The sequence below is a fragment of the Carettochelys insculpta genome, chromosome 4, assembly GCF_033958435.1.
Source record: "Carettochelys insculpta isolate YL-2023 chromosome 4, ASM3395843v1, whole genome shotgun sequence".
NCBI lineage: Eukaryota > Metazoa > Chordata > Testudines > Carettochelyidae > Carettochelys > Carettochelys insculpta.
In genome coordinates, this window is record NC_134140.1 from 135,798,107 (window position 1) to 135,816,088 (window position 17,982).

A 17,982-nucleotide genomic window follows, 5' to 3' on the forward strand; every position below is an offset into this window, starting at 1 on the left:
CTGGACAACTGGGAAAAACTAGCAGACGACCGCGGCAGATGGAGGCAGGGGTTACACAAGGGTCTTCAGAAGGGTGAGATGAGGATCAGACAGCTAGCAGAGGGGAAGCAAGTGCACAGAAAGCACAATAAGGACTTGCCAGACACCCACCACATCTGCAAGAGATGCAGCAAGGACTGTCACTTTCGTGTGGGTCTTCATAGTCACAGTAGACGCTGTAAATGAAGTCCTCAGTTGAAACTATAAAGGGTGCGATCCATAGTCTATGCAGACTGAAGGATGCCTACTACTACTAGTGTCTAGAGTATCCAACCATGCCTACAGACCCATGTTGCTGGGCACTAAGCAGACACATAAGTAGCATAACTAGACACACAGAGCATGGTAAGAGAAAGAAGCATCCCAGGTCAGCGACAGAGCTGTGAATGGAAACCAACTCCTCCTGATTTCTAGTATCTCGTCTCCACCCCATCCATCAATAGGCACGGCTGCTGCTGCTGCTTCTTTCTACATGTGTGGTCTGCTACAGGATTTACTACTCTGCTTCCATAATGGTTATAACAGGCAAAAATTCAGCTCCTCGCTGATGTCGTTATGGAGGTGGCAGCACATGATTTGCTTTGGAAACAGAACCTCTGAGCCTCCAATACAGAAATGCAATGGGTGAGCTGATATAAATTACCATTTAAAGCCAAAGCTAGGAAACGGACTCTGGTGGCTAGATCAAATAAATAAATCCTTGGACCACGCTTTTAAAACGTGAACCTTTACAATGGCTAGCACCCTAAATGGTGTAAACAGCATCCTCACAGCAGGAAAAAAAACTGGTCTAAGTCAATTGTACACCTTGCTGTTCAAAAGTTTTTACCCACTCATAAATCAGGAAGGCTCTAGCCTTGCAACAAGCTCACATCACTGTGCGACCTACAATACAAAAACCCTCCATGGAAGAGGTGAAATCCGACCACCAAAGCCAACAGCAAAACTTCCATCAACTTCAGTGGAGCCACGATTTCTCCCCATGTCTGTGTTTATGTAGTTTAGTATCCAGTCATTTTCCTGATTTGAGACTTAATCATCTGCTCCTGCAATGGTGCACTAACCATGGGATATGTCTTAACTTTCTGATGCTTTTGGTCAAACACTGCAGAATTCAAAAATACAAACAAAAAAGTACAAATGTAGCAGGAAAAATACCATCAAAGTCCTCAGAAGTTGACCCCAACTAAATTTAAGTAACATTTTAATTTGAAAGTGAATGTAAAGAAAGAAACTGTTGAAGTTCTGGAAATGTTTCCATTATCTGTTTTTCCATATTCACCATTCTTTGTGTTCTGTCTGGAGCCCTGCCACTGGTGAAGGTCACAAGATCTTAGTTTAAATGAGACCTCAACCCAGATACAGCTAAATGAGCTAAACGACCTGGGATTAGATTATTGTGTTGTCACATACATTAGTTTACAGAGGCAGAATTACCCAGACCTCAACGGAATTACTCCATATTTAAACCAGAGAGAGAGAGAGAAAAGAGTCAGGGTCCATTATTATCAAAGAAAACAGAGGGGAGCTTTTAGCTGATCATGTCCCCACACTGCTCTGTGGACTGAAAATAAGATCTTTGGTGGACATTATGTTAAACATAACACATTTGGTCTAACTGTTTCAAAGGGACTCATTCTGCCACTGTAATTCAGTTCCAGTAGTACCATAACCTGAATAATCCCACTGTAATCAGCAAGTCCATTTGGGTAGTAAAGAGACTAGTAATTTAAGCAAAGGGGACAGACCTGTCCTGGTTTTGTACAGCTCTTAAGTTTAGACAGTGGATGGCGTTATGTGTCCTGGAGAAAGCTAGAGGCCTTTAGGTAAGTGTAGAGGTCTGTAGGCTTTTGGTAGAAGGCAGTGCTTATGTGACTATCACTTGTTTTGCACTGTAATGTCCAACAAGTGGATCTCGTGTGGAGTGGTCCAGGCTGAGATTGATGGTGGAGTGGAAATTGTAGAAATCCTGGTAGAATTCATCAAGGGACTCCGTCTCGTGGTTCTGATGTAACATTCCCATCTCTGTGCCCGTAGCATCTTTCTTTCACCATTACTTAGGCTGAAAGTTTAATCTGAAGTTTAATTGATACTGTGTGACATCCTCACAATGTCAAACATCCAGTAAACCTAAATTAAACCTCAGTGGATTCCAAGGAATGACTGCACTGTGCATATATGGAATGGGCCAGCTTCTGCTCTGTTATAGAGCAGGAATCCCAATGAACTCCACTGACTCTTGCAGACAGCCTAAGTAATGGTGTGGCCTCTCAGGTCATTAGCATCAGTAAGGCTGACACCCACGTACACTTCTCAAATGTATTACAAAGACTGTATTAAGTCAATGGGAATTATCACTGAACAGTGATCCTGGAAATTCGTTTGCCACGGAAAATACTGAATTTATATTTTTTTTATAGAGAATCTTTAGTTTCTACATTTTGTGAATTGCTGAAGCCCAATCCCTACTGCCCAAGGCTAAAACTCTGTGGATTAACCACATTTTTGATGATCTAATCTGGCCCCAGTCTCACTTAGGCAACCTGGATAAACAAGTTTCCACTGTACAGTATGGCATAAGGTTTCATGAGTCGCAACTTACTTTGTGGGATGCATGAAATGAAAGAAAGACGCTAGGGGCAGAGATGGGAATGTTACATCAGAACTATGAGGCGGAGTCTCGGTGAATTCTACCAGGATTTCTACAATTCCCACTCCACCATCAATCTCAGCCGGGACCACTCCACACAAGAGATCCACTTCTTGGACATTACAGTGCAAAACAAGTGATAGTTACATAAGCACTGCCTTATACCGAAAGCCTACTGACCTCTACACTTACCTAAAGGCCTCCAGCTTTCATCCAGGACACATCATGCAATCCACTGTCTACCCGCAAGCCGTAAAACACAACTGCATTTGCACCAGTACCTCAGGCAGACACATACACCTACTGGATCTCTAACAAGCATTCTTAAAACTTCAGTACCCTCCAGGGGAAGTGAAGAAACAGACTGACACAGCCAAGCAGGTATGCAGAAGTCAACTCCTTCCGGACAGAGCCAAATCTAGTCATAGCAGCCATAAGATTGAGTAAATCTGGAATGACTTTTGTCCCCACTGAAGTCAAAGGTTTTGCTGTTGACTTAAAAGCAAGAGCAAGTTTGAAGGTGATGGATAAGATCTGGAAAAGCAAAGTGACTAGCTTAGGAGCAAAGCTGAGTGTCATGAAAACGTGTGCATTCGGCAGCACGTTGTACGGATGTGAGACGGGTGATAACGAAAGATTCGAAAAGAAGAATATTGGCATGCAAAAGGAGATGTTATAGAAATATTCTGAGAATAGGATGGATGAAGAAGGTCTCCAGTGAGGAATTAAATAGAAAGATACAGCCAAAAGAGATCCTGCTGCAGAAGGTTATAAAATGGAAACTACAATTATTTGGGCATATATGCAGAATGAATGACGAATGAAAAATCAAGACCCTGGTGTTCGGCATAATGGACGGTTTGAATAGGAGAGGCAGACCCCACAGAGAAAGGGTAGATGACATAAACTACAAAAACTAAGCCATTCCACACTGGAAAAGAATAGCGAGAGAGGCATCAGACCCCAACGGGCACTGAGCCCATGGTTAATCATGATGATGATTGCACTTCTGATGTTTTAGGGTTCAGTTCATAGAAGAATACTACGCAATGGTCAAAGGAGAATTTTATTCAGAGGTAAATAGGCCAGTTAGGGTTATGACATCCCTAGGATAATCTGGACTACTATAACTAACGCACACGGTTTTTCATTCCATGGAACATGCCAGTAACATTAGGAGTTTAGCCACACAGGTTTATTTCTGCAGTCTTATACTGGGTCTCCTGATCAACACAGCTCCCATTTCAATTTGCAATAGAAAACTGAAGCTCCTCCTGTGCTCCGAACAGCTGCTTTTGTACAGTGAGTTGAGGAGATGAAACAAAGCACCAATACAGGCCCAATGAGGAGCTTTACTAGAAATAGGCTTGCAATAAGCCTGCTTCCCTCCTCCGATTAGCCTCTTCTTGTCCTAACTTCTGGAGAAGGAGGAAGTCTCTCCTCTTTCCACCCTCCCCTGACTGCTAGAAGGGATTTCCCATTATGTTTTCATTTTCTCATCTCTTAGGTTGGCTGATGCAAAGGATGGAGTATCCCTCCTCCCTGCCTGCCCCTTCCATCTCTCACTGTGTATTAGCCGGTTATGAGGAAACAACGCTCTCCCCTTACAAACTTGAAGTGGCTGTTGAGAGGCACGGAGTGTGCCCCAGCAATTCCCACTCGCACAGTGAACGCATTCGTACAGGAAACATTCCACGCGCTCCCACAGGACGGTCAGATCCACAGACTCTGCAAAAGCCACATGTGGGATGAGGATCACTGACCGGTTTAAACTAAGGCTGGAGCCTCTTCCTAGAGAAGTCAGTGGGCACAAGAGTGTGTCCCTGGCTGCCTGCATTCAGGATTACCTTACATCTGTCTGCCACCTGCGCTCGCGCTTTTGGTTCAATGCTACACCCAAGCGACGGTGCCAATCCAACAAAGCATGTGTATCCTTTTAATATGTGAGAAGACCCATTGACTTTAATGGTACAACTCCCCAACAGTGCCTAGACTTTAAGGTAGCGATGGGCAACCTGAGCTAGTGAGTGGGCTGCAAGACTGTCGTAGCCAAGACAGTCCCTTGGGATAAGGTAGTTTTGCTATTCGTGTTTGTGCACCTAGAATTTGCAGGAAGTGCCACCTGCACCATAGCAGCACTTTGAATGCAGAGAGAGCACACAGCTCTCACAGTCAATGTTGTGGGCAAGCAGCGCACATCTTACTTCATGTGCTCTTGCTTGAAGTGCATGTTACTTTACTAACACCAGTAGGGGAAAAAAACCTACACCAATGGAAAGCAGTGGAACTGTGAACAGCAGTAAACAAAATGTCTTGTGGGCCACACAAAGAACCCTGATGGGCCAGAGGTTGCCCACCATTGCTTTAAAGTCAGAAGAACTACCAGCTTTTTGAAATCTCACCTGCTGAGCATGACAAATCAACGGCACTACAGACTAAATTCAACAACCAGAATTAGACCAGAGCACTCGAGCTCTACAGAGACTAGACTATTATGGGCCACAGGCAAAGAGCCATTAAGTACCTACTTAAGCCCTTGGCAAGAATGCCATATAAAACTCTACCCTTAGATGTATCGGTGCAACTGTAGTAACATCAGTGGGGCTGAATCTGTGTCACTGTGGCAGAACTGGGCTCATTCACTCCTGGCCCTCCATAGTGAGACATATTCTCTCTAATTTGTCTGGCAGACATTTATGAAATTATAACTATTTTATCTGGCCTGCTTATATTCTCAAAGCCATTTCCATTGATTTCAATATAACGATTTCTGATTTAGATCATCCAACATCGTAGGAGAATCAAGTACTTGACATACAAAGTAAAACTGACATGCGTATTTTAATGTACCAGTGAGCCACACACAACAAACTAGGCTGAAATATTCAAAATGGAAAATTAGATCCGTTCAGCCATGTTTAGGCTCCAAAGTATCCTGGCTTTCCAGATCACACAAGCAGCTCCCACGGCATTCAAAGGGAGCCCAATCAGACCAGTTCTAAGCACTCTCAAAAACGCCCACCTGCTGTCCTTAGAATCACTGAATCATGCAGGGCTGAATGGTCTCTCATCAGTTCCCATCAGGAGCTGGGCTATTTGTACACTTTTTGGTGCTGTTACAAAGAAAACACAGACTGGATGTATAATGTGATTACAATCCACTAATCTGTGTGGTCCATTTTGTATTCATCTGAAATAGCCATTAAAAAAACCATATAGAAATAATGACCCTCTATCTATATTTCTTTGTTGGCCAGGCAATCACTAGTTAAAGCATTAAGCACCCCGGCTTCTCATTAGCCTACCTCAGTGGTCATTAATTGGTCATTACTGGCACAGATGCAGGCCACTAATGCTTACCTGTAACTCAATGTACCAATGCACCACTACACTTGGCTGTCTCATGGGCACACTTACATAGGAATTCATGATAAACTTATTCTCATGAAATATATTCATAGATACTCTATACATAAAAAGACCAAATAAAGGAAGACTATGTGGATGAGGTGCCGTACCGATATTGCTACTAGTGAAATTTCTCTGAGCAGTTCAGAACTACAAATGTTTACATACTTATTTATTCCACAGAACCAATTAGGAATTCTTAAGACGACTTTCCACTAGCAAAATTCTGCATTGGGTCACTCGCTTTATATTTGGGCCTGATTTCCATATGTCATCTTCCCTCTTGTTGGTTATGCCCCAAGGAAGCTGAAAAGAATGGGAGAAATTAATCAGAAAGAACCATGATTCACCACATGTTGAAGACACTAAGTACTGTCTCATCCAGGACCTAGATGGAATACCGTGGCCTGAGGCAAGAATTCAGATTAGCCAATATGAATTGTTCCTTTCAGCCTTAAACAAAAAGACCTAGAAAATCAGGAACACAACAGTCACCCAAAAATATCATTACCTGTCAGCTCAGGCTGAACAGACATTCCATCAGTCCTTCCAGAAAAAGCCTTAAAAGAAGTTTAAGAAAACAAAAACAAATACAGACTCCAACTGCTAAGGTGCTATTTCTAAATCTACCTAAGACAGTTAAGCACCTATTGAGTTTCATAGGGTGTTGGCCATCTAAATCCTTAGCAGGCTGTCGAAAAACTCCCTCTTAAAGAACAAAATTAGTTACCACTTGAAAACAAAAGCAACAAAGATAAAAAAATATGAACCATGATGCCTGCATGTTCCAAGGGACATTCAAAACCGCAGAAAACATGAGGAATGTCTGAAAGGTAAGGTTGCAGTGTGAGATTGAGATTCACAGGGGCAGCTCTAGACACATGCACCACCGAGATATAAGCCTTCCTCACCATTCACACTGCTCAGAACGTACGCCAGCGTCTCACCATCTCGCATATCGGCTGATGCCACATCCTCTCTCTGGCCTTGACAAATGTCATTTGCCCCACGCTCATCCATGCAAAATACTATTGCTAACACCCCTTTCCTAGTGTGTTTTTGTCCACATCACCTCTCACTGTAGCTCTTCACTGCCCCGCCTTCTCCCTCAGGCATGGTGCCAATGCAACAAAAACGAACTTGTCTTTATTTTAAGGCTCTTCACAGGTTATCCCCATGCTACCCATCTCTTATGTGCTACAGAGAGGCTCCTCCACCACCATTTCTGCCCTACCACCAATGCTAGCTTCCTCACTTATGTATAATTTTTTTCCAAAAAGCACTTCCAGGCCCCCAACTGGTGCTCCACCTATTAAAGGACCTCCTGCGGGCATCCATCTCAGAACTCTCCTGATAGTCTCTACTTCACATTCTCCTTTGCTGTGATGCCTACGTAACTCTCAACAACATTTCAGCACACTGAGGAGCAGCGTTTCAGAGGTTTTAAGGCACCTAAAGACAATGATGGGTACCTAGCAGGAGTTTCCAATTCCTAGCAGGATTTTCACTTAACTCCATCAAAACCAATCTCCAGTTAGACACCCTCCAGTCACAGGAGTGAGGAAGTGACTGTGGGATTAGGCTGAGGGCTCATCGGCTTCTCAACCAATGCTGATCACCTGCCTCTGACAGTTGAGATGGGATTCTCATCCCTCATGGGACTTGTGATTTTAGTATATATGAACTAGACTCCCTGGTCAAACCACATCTCCGCAGTCATTAGGCAGAAGATTTCCACCATGCGAGGCACTGATCAGGAGTGTACGGGGGGGATGCGAGGGAGGGAAGCATACACCGATCGGTGAGAAACATGGGGCTCAGGAGCACCGTGGCAAGGGACAGCAGCACTGAGGGGCAGTGAACGGCATGATGATGGGTGTCAGATGCACAGGATCTCCTGGAGGCAGCAGTTTATGGACAGACAGCTGGCAGGGCAGTTAGCATGGGGCTAGCCGAGGGCTGCTAGCTGGGGACAGGTGGTTGGCTGAGGTGGGAGGGGCAGCAAAGAGTGGCATGATGTGGGATAGGCTGGGTTTGGGGTAGGGGGTGTGAGTGGTAGTAGAGAACATGGGTGTTTTTGGCAGCCATGTGGAGCAATTGGTAGAGCACCAATGTGGGTTAAGAGCAGGTTTCTCTGTGCCGCGGAAACCACTGACTGAATCTGAGGTCTATTAACTTAAAGGTTAGACTGAATGGGACTTAGGTGTCTAACTCCATCAGGCTCCTTTGAAAACCTCACATGAAAGGTACAACTCCATAATGGTTACCACTTATGCAATACAGCATATGCATTTTCATTAATTTCCAAACATTTGACTAAACTTGTCTGTTCAGCAGCAGACTTTTGGCATGGCCAATCTTTCCCTCACAAAGAGGACAAATGAAAGTGAAGTGCTCGGCAAGGGCAAACATCAACTCAACCCCATGATGAGTCTGTTGATGAATACTACCTTATCTAAAAGTTATTCTCAAGCTGCAGTCTCTGGACCATCCCAGGTCCATGGAGAGAAGACAGTTGATGCTACACCCTATTACAGCACAGTCTAGAGAATGAAAAGCCTCCTACTTACTATATAGATGTCTGAGAGATAATTTTCTGAAGTACGGCCTGTGACCATCAGGTCAAACTGTTTTATCTCTTTAAAGCTAAAATGATAAGTACTAACAACACCACCCCCCCTACCACACTAGTCTATATTAAGGCTCTTGGCTTATAAAGATTCAAGGGAAATCCCTTCTAATTCTTTCACACCTTTGCCAAGTCATTCAACTCTAAGCTCCACCAATTAGCACAGCCAAACATTAATCTTTACGGAAGTTGGTTAAATCAAGCACACTATTGATTACAGCAGAATGAATTGACCTACTGAAAAATGTTGCTGAGGAGCAGACATGGAAACAGACAAGTAGTTACTGTTTCCACTGGGGATAACTGTGGCGCTCTAACAAGAACCTCATCCTTGCATGCCACTTCAATGTAAACTTGAAATGAATTGGCAAAAGCAAATGATTCCCCCATCTTTATTTTGTTTGAAAAGATTAATGCCAAAGCATGCAGTGGTTAATTTCACTAGCATCCCCAAATCCTGAAAAAGCAGATTCAACAATCATAGAAGATTAGAGTTGAAAGACCACCTCAGGAAGCCATCTAGCCCAATCCTCTGTTTGAAGGAGGGGCAACCCCAACAAAATCATTCCAACTAGTACCTTGTCAACCCTGCCCTTAAAAACCTCTCAGGATGGAGAATCCACGATCTTTCTAGGTAACCCATTCCAGTGCTTCTACCCCCTCCTGGTGAAATAGTTTTTCCTAACTTCTGACCTAGACCTCCTCACAGTAACTTGAGACCAATGTTCCTTGTTCTGCCATCTGTCATCACTGATTACAGCCTAGCTCCATCCAAACAGCATTGGGATGGACGTGCCTGTTGTGTTAGACTGTTTTTTAAAACAGGAACACGGCTCAAAAACAGTGTCCTTAAAGGTTCAGGTGTCAAGTCCTCAACCCCACAAAAGCAGTGAGCAAGGGCCAGAGATTTGGCTGAGTTCTGCTTTTGATCCCTCTGCGAAGTGTCCTCTCTGTGTGCCCTTCATGGGAGCAGGATATGGCCCACTGGAACACAGCTTCAGTTTGCACAACACAAGCACAGCCACAGCACATCTTTCAGAAATCCATCAAACCTGTCGTCCATGATCTCCACTGGCTTTCCATAGAAGACCGACAGAAGTTCTTGGGCCATATCTTCAGAGCACTCAATGGACTGGCACTAGGTCCCCCAAAAAGTGCCTCGAGATCTTTGTTGAAGACTGTGGTCAATAACTCTGTTCCTCCACCACAGTGAAACTCCAAAGCTATTTCTGCATATGCCACACTAATAAATGGCCCAAAATATGCTAATGAGGTGCATATGTAAATTCCATGTCTCATTAGCATAAGGTCACATGATTTGGAGTCCGGAAGACGCTCCTTTGAACTCCAACATGGCATGCAGAAGCGTGCCCCCCCCCCGAAGCCGGGGGGCCTTCTGGAAGGAGAACTTCCTTCCGGAAGCTTCTACACACCGTTTTGGAGTCCAGAAGAGCGTCTTCCAGACTCTAAATCATGTGACCTTATGCATGACCTTAGGCATGTGTAGAAACAGCCTAAATGAAAAGTGAACCTCATCTGTGCAAAATACTCAACAGCGCTACTTCTCCACATGAGAAGAGGATAAGGGAACAAAACAGGTGGGCAGACATGAGTCACATTATTTAATGCACTATTGAGAAGAGCCAAATACTACGCTGTGGTGATGAGCACTGTGTAAGACTAGAAGTCAAGGAGAAGCAGTTACACAAAACCACAGCACCTCTGACCCTACCTGATTAAGTAAGCATAATTCTGTATGTTGATGTTCACTTTAAACTGCCCATTTTCAGATATTTATACCTTGTGTGTGTACACAATGTACCCACATAATAAAAAAACATTATAATACATACATACAAAGAAACCAGAATGCTGTTGCAGAAATATTCACTAAATTTCCTGACATGTCTGCTGTTAAACCTCTGCTTTAGTAATGAATGTGTTTTGCATTATTATTGATTTTTGAAGCCAGAAAGGAGAAATTCAAAGAAAACACAAAATAACATATTACAACAAGCACTGAACAGCATATTAAACCAGAGGCGGGGGAAGGGTGAGGGGGACACATTCCTGCAAACATTTAGTGAGCTAAGAATCAAGTTTTTCGTGGGACTGTCCGATCCTCACAAACCACTACCTGGAATTTCTCCTCATTCATCAAGAAAAAGAAATTCACAGTGGAGACCAAGTATGATAAATTTTGCTCCCGAAATTAACTGTTTGTGAAAGTTCTAAATCCCTGACAACAGGGACTAGGAATGAGAAGTTCCATATGAATCACAACAGCTAATGCACAAGTGCATTCTGGAAAGAAATATAACCTGCAATGCCTCACATGATTACTGCAGAATACAAGACGGTCACCGATAAAGTAAGTATCAAAGGATTATCATTGTTGTTATTTCCAGCAGGAAATTGAATCAGCAACTTTGGAATCCAAAAGCAACATGGCTCTCTACTGAGCTGAAGGGCAATCTGTTCTACCAACAATAAGCCTGTTTCAGACCTGTAAGTATCAGTCTGGTGTCCAAAGAGAGACATTTGTCCCACAGACTACTCTTCCTTTGGATATCTCTAGCTTAAGTATGGACATCATCATGCCTTATTGGTTTAAGCCAAATGAGGCTAGGTGCAATATTTTTAAAAAATACAGATTTTGCTCCTTTAATTGCAGCTTTCCATGTCTTCATGACTTATTTAACTTAGGAAGCACTCAAACATCTACTCTGTTGCTGTGATCCCTGCAGAACATCCTATTAGCTTTAAAATTTCATAAGGCACTCTGTGCTTGACGCGTTAACATGGGTTATAACGTAGGGGGAGGCAGTACAACGTACTGAGCTCAGACCAACCCAACCCCCAAGCCCTAAGCTCTTTGGAAACCACAGTGCCAAGGTTTACGTTTAAAAGGAAGAACATATCAGAATACTGACTTCATTGCAATGAGTGCCATTATTTTCCTATTCCTCAGTAATATCAGGCTCAGTAGCAAACTTTGCAACTTTGCTGGATTCCAGTGTAATAAGATCAACGCTTCTCTTAGGCTATGTCTACACTAGGAATTAACTTTGAAGTTAACTTTGAATTTAGTCACTACTTTGAAGTAGCCAGAAATGAGTTTACACGCATTTTCTCTTACTTTGAAGTTAAGGGAGCCCAACTTCACAGTCCTTACTCCATTCCTGGGAACGAAGTAGTGCCCTACTTCAAAATTTAACTTGGAAGTAGGATGTGTGTAGACACTCAACTTTGAAGTTGCTTACTTCAAAGTTGTACTTCGAAGTATGCAACTTTGAAGTTATTTTTTTATAGTAAAGACACAGCCTTATAGTGTGAAAACCATATTCGCTGTAGGCACAACTGGCTGCAAAATACCAAACCATGAATACACCCATCAACCCTCTTCCCAAAATAGCTTTACAATTTGAATTATACGTGTGACATATCAGAGCACATCACTCCTAAGGACTGGTATCAGAAGTTTAGGAAAAGAAACTAGGGCCTGAACCAAAACCCACTGCAGTCAAGGAAATGGCTATGGATCTGCTCCTTATGCTGCATGTTCAATAAGCAACCTGCAATCTACTGGAAAATGGTCCTTTTGTCCTCTCCTGGCCAACCCTCATTCAGAATGACACACAAGCCAAAGATGTGACTTTAAACAGATGATGACTTCATGTTATCCTGATGCATTTTTTTTTAATTGGGAATTAAATCATTTATTCTCCACTTGCTCTTAACACAATATACTTGAAAGACCAGAATGGAGCTGACCCATGATGCATGTAGACCTGTATCCCACCTGTAACAGGGACCACTCAAGTTTGCTTGGGCCCCATCTCAAGCCTGACCTGAACCCGGTCCAACCACAACCCACCCAAACTCAACCCAAGCACACTGAGTTGTTCTCAAGCCTCACCTGAATCCAACAATTGGTGTTGGGTCCCTCTGGTTTGGGTTGCAAGAATCTTGTGCAGATAGAGGTGTCAGTGTCTGGTTGTAGACTACAATCTCTTTCATGGGCCTGTGGGGGCTGCTATGGGGGAGGCTGGGGCTCCTAACAGCTGTGTGTCCAGGACAGAGAGGAAGCTGAGTTCAAGAGCGAGACACAGCCACTGCCCCAGCCCTCAGACACCCATCTGATGGAACAAGCCCAGCCTCGCGCCCTGGCTAGCTCTGCACTCAGTTCCATTCCAGGCCACTGCAACTGCTTTCTGCACAGGAGGCCAGAGTGTGGGGGGGTGAGGGTACTGAGAACATGATTAGGATCCCAGGCCTGACCTGCCACACAGGGGTTCCCATGGGCCTCTCAGAGAGACACTGGCATATAAAACAGGCCACCAAGTCCTGCTAAGTCTTCCCTTCAGTCAAACCACACACAGTGCTGATGTGTGGGTCACAGGAATCTCTTAGAACAGAACAATCTTTTGGCAATGAATTCCACAAGCTAAGGCTCTGTCCACATGTACCATACAGTGCACAGCAGCTGAACCACCGTGATGTCTCCAGTGTAACTGCTCTGCATCAACAGGAGAGAGCTCTGCCAGCAGCATAAGTAAACCATCCTCAACACTCCATGAAAGGACATGCAACCACTCCTGACTGACAAAAGTGCAAGTGTACCCACAGCCTAACTGTATGCTGGGAGAATATTTATGACGTATGTACAAAAGGTAAGTTTCTTCATGGAGATGATGCACCAGAAAACTCAATACAAAAGACAGCAGGGGTGAGAGGGGTTGAGAGTCTCTTGAGTTGTAGTTCTCATATTAACATCAATAAAATAACAGGAGATGTACAGCAACTTCCAGGCTCCCTCCGGCAGAAGAAGTAGGGCACCTGAGTCTGAGAAGCCATCAAGAGACTGTACAACTTCTACAATGCAAGAGTTCTAATGGAACCTAGTGGTTGGTGGGGGGTTAGTTTGGTCTGGGAGGGGGCATAGGTGATGAGAGGGGAGCCATTCCCAGACCTCTGCCATATCAGGGCCATGTTTTCGAGAACAGGCACTGCATGGATACCAAATCAAAGCAGGAACTAGAGCAGCATGACAGCATGCTGAAGGCAGAAGGTTTGGTTTCAAGTGGAAATACGCAGAAGCAAGCTAACGTTTGGGTTGCATGGTGAATGCCTGGAACTGGCCCTTACGTTTTCTGCTGCAAAAAAAGAAAAAGCAGAATACACAGGCAGACTGATATTTTCACAGCCTCTTGCAGGTTTAGGCTGTCCAATCCCATTAGATTTAATGGCGCCATAACACCTTAAGCAGTTTTAAAAAGGTCACCTGTAATGCACAGAACCACAAACAGGCCAAGACAAGCCCACCTCAAATATTGGGACATCAATTATTAGAGGACAGAGAGAAATTTAAAACTACTTTTCACATCACTAAACATCTGTTCAAAAACACTTCATATAGCCATTGTCCTCCCATCGTATTTATCAAAGTATGAGTAACAACAGGACTTTACTTTCATACCACACTGAACAGAAGTCATCACATCAACAACCATGGGCTCAGCACCAGTTGGTGTCTGATGCCTCTGTCACTATTTCTTTCCCTGTCCAGTGCAGAATGGCTTAGTTTCTGTAGACTAGCTCAGCACCAATCTACTACATCACCTACCCATTCTCTGCAGGGTCTGCCTCTCCTTTCGAACCATCCATTATGCTGAATACCAGGGTCTTGATGTTTTGTACATCATTCATACTGCAAATATGCCTGAATAGCTGTAACTTTCATTGTATAACCTTCTGCAACAGGTTCTCTTTCTGCTGTATCTTCCTACATAATTCCTCATTGGTGACCTTCTCCATATATCCTATTCTCAGGATCTTTCTATAACTCCTCCTCTTGAATGCTAATATTCTTCTCTTCGAATCTTTCATTATCACCCATGTCTCACATCCATACAACATGCTGCTGAATACACACATTTTCAAGACATTCAGCTTTGTTCGTAAGTTGATCATTTGCTTTTCCACATCTTAGCCATCGCCTTCAAACTCACTCTTGCTTTCGCTATTCTAGTTGCTATTTCCTTCTTACAGCTTAGATCATATGTTATGTTGTTCTCCAGATAGGCAAACTTCTCTACATTCTCTAGCTCAATCCTATCTACACTGATCTTCCTTCCTATTTCCTTATGTCCATGTACCATTGTTTTCATCGATGTTCATAATCAGTCTGCATCACTTTTCTTCCTCGTTTAGCACCTGCACCATTTTTGCTAGCTTCTCCTCATCTTCCTCAATGATAACTAGATCATCCATGAACCTCAAGTTCTTAATTCTTTTCCCACGCACAGATATACTTTCCACTTTTTCCTTGATTTTGTCCATTGCTGTCTCTAGATGAGTGATGAAAATACCCAGCAATATCAGATCTCCTTGTCTCATACCTCTACTCGCTCTAGGCCAACTTCCCAACTTCCCACACATTGTCACCACTGCCTCTCTGCATTGTCACTGATATCCTTCAACAACCATATCAGACTGCTATCCACTCCATACAACTCTAACACCGCTCAACTCACTTTCTGATCTATCCTGTCAAAATCCTTCTGAAAAATCGAAGCAGCAGTGTGGATGCTCTTATTATTTCATTGAGCTTTCTCCACTATCAATCTTAGTGCCAATATCTGCTATATGGTAATTCTATCTTTCCTGTACCACTCTTGCTCATCCGCTAGATCTTCTTGTATCTGTGATCTTCTCTCCATCAGTACCAGCAGCAGCACTTGGCCTAGATGACTCATTAGGGCAAACCTTCTGTAGTTCTTGCACTCCAATATACTTCCTTTCTTGTGTATTGTCACTAGCACAGATCTTATCCATTTCTTAAGTGCCTTCCCTTCTTTCTATGCTATATTTTGTAGTCAGTGAATTTCCCGAATCATACTTTCTCCAACGTATTTGATCATCTCTGCTTTAATCTTATTTCCAGCACTCTTGTTGTTCTTTAGTTGTTTCACTGCTCTTTCCACTTCCTCCTTCAAAATATATGTCTCACTCTCAATGCTTGGCAGAGATCTCTCTTTCAGTTCTTCAGTCAGTCTCACTGAGACACTCAGGTCCAACTGTGCATTGTATAGATCAGAGCAATATCTCGTCCATCACTGCACAATCTTCTCCTTGTTCATATTTCTGCCTTGCCACGTCCCTTCTTTTCTTAAGCTGTGTCTTACACTTTCTCTTGAGTTTCATCTGATGTTTGCAACCACTTGACTGTGATCCGAGTTTATACCTGCCCCTTGGAAAGTTCGGCACTGCTGTACTGATGTTACCCATCTTTTTCTTATCAAATGATTCCTATCATGTTGTTGAACTTCCCGTCATTTGATTGCCATGTCCACTTCCTACAGTCCGTTTGTTGGAATCTCATGTTGCAGATCACTATCTCATGTTCTAGTAGTTTCCTGCATCGTTCATTTCTTTCTCTGTATCCAAACCTTCCAATGACACTCTTCCAACCTTTGTTATCTGTTTTGACCTTCACGTTCCAATCTCCTGCAATGATCAACACATCTGTCTTCAGGACCTCCTTCAGCCTCCTTGTCAAGTCTTTATAGAATAGCTCAATCTCTTCCTCCAGACTGTCTGACTTCTTTTGCTAAGAATGAATCTGATTCCTGCCTCATGCTTCATTTTGTTCCTTGACCAAATGACTTTGCAACAGCACATATCTCCCGATGCCATCCAACGCATCTCCACCAGTCCAAGCATATCACATCGGTATCTCTCCATCTGCTTCTGAAGCAGCTCTAATTTTCCAGTCGCCCACACTGTTCGGACATTCCATGTTCCAATCGATAAGTGTTTATTGTAATTTTCTTTCAGTAGCCAACATACCGACCCAACCCTGATCACTCGATTGGTGTCGTGGACCTTGTTTATCCAGGCAACGTCTGAGCTGGCATCTTTTATCATTTAGTCATACTGGTATCAGACTTCATTCGTATTGCTGTTTCAGGGTCCGTGCATCATCACTCATCTGACCAACCCTCCTCCTGTATCCAAGCTTGAGACTGGCATGGAACCCTGCAGAGGCTTCATGGTGGAGTTTGAACAGAAGTGCTATCTACTTAAAGCTGGAACCAATGTGTGCACGGCAACTGCATATTTGATTCATTCTTCTGAAAGAACATGAGTGCCATGGAAATTTCCCACCAGACAGTCCAGAACAATGCTTTTATTTTATGAATGCAAATTGAATCAGAGCTGCATTTGCAAAGTCCATTTTGTTAGGAAAATCCCAAAGTGATGTTATAGGCATTTTGTTTCATTCCTTTCTACATTACCAAAAATTATCTCAAATCTGTGTGATTTGATATAGATCATATAAGGCTTAGTGGCAAACTTAGCAACTTTTTCTGGATCAATGAAAAGTTTGGCTCATTTTCAAGATCACTCGGTGAACAGTGAATGTGAAGAAAATACAGACTATTAAAAACTGTGCTGCAGAGGGCTATTCTTAAAGCACTGATATTACAAACTTAAACAGTAGCACAATTTAATAAAAGCCAGTGGGATTCAGAGTAACAATAAAGCTTGCCATGAAAAGACTGAAAGAAGCCACTCTGTATGTATCCATTATTCCTGGATTCTCTGTTACAGGGGGGAAAAAAAATGTGAGATCCAGAATGTCAGCATTTTCATTCCTGCGGGGTTCTTCTGGACTTGAAATGTGAAAGCAAAAGATTATTTTCAGGATAATTAAATATTTTCAGAGTGACAAATACGTAGAATATGGTTAGAAGGAAACAACTACCAAAAACTCTTTCATATCCAACAGCCCCCAGACGAGTAGGTTCCTGGATATTCAAATAGTTTGCATAATAAAGACGTACACCTAGCAATGCATAACACTGAGAAAACAAGATTAGTTATTAAGAAACAAACAAAAATGCATACAGAGTACTTTATTTACCAACAACAGTAGTATTGTATACTGTAAATTTATACTGTATTTATTCGTATTTACTTTCACTACACTGTACTAATAGAAAGTGTAACTAAAATGGACTTATGGTTAAAATGCTGGTTCTTTGAGAGTTCCAGGTGAAAGAATACCTGATATGAAAGAGTCTACTGTAATAAGTGGCAAATAGCCCTTTGCCAGGATGTTTATATTGAGACTTCCAACAAATATTTACCTGACCTAATCCCACTCTGGAGAGTGACCTGGAGGAGAGGGAGAGACCTGCCATCTCTCCCCTCCCTAACTGAATCAAAAGTCTGATAATCTAGAGCCATT

At 42.9% G+C, this 17,982-nt stretch overlaps 1 protein-coding gene across 10 annotated transcripts in view; it reads right to left on the bottom strand.

Moving 5' to 3' along the window:
* ADGRL3 (adhesion G protein-coupled receptor L3) overlaps nucleotides 1–17,982 on the bottom strand; it is a 738,987-nt gene that overhangs the window by 531,106 nt on the left and 189,899 nt on the right. Inside the window, exon 1 of one of the 10 annotated variants that reach the window (XM_074993916.1) lies at nucleotides 6,266–6,290. The exons of the other annotated variants lie outside the window; for them this stretch is intronic. The gene's annotated coding sequence lies outside the window, so the exon portion shown is untranslated. Of the gene's footprint in view, nucleotides 1–6,265; nucleotides 6,291–17,982 lie in introns of those variants that run through there. 10 annotated transcript variants of the gene reach the window in all.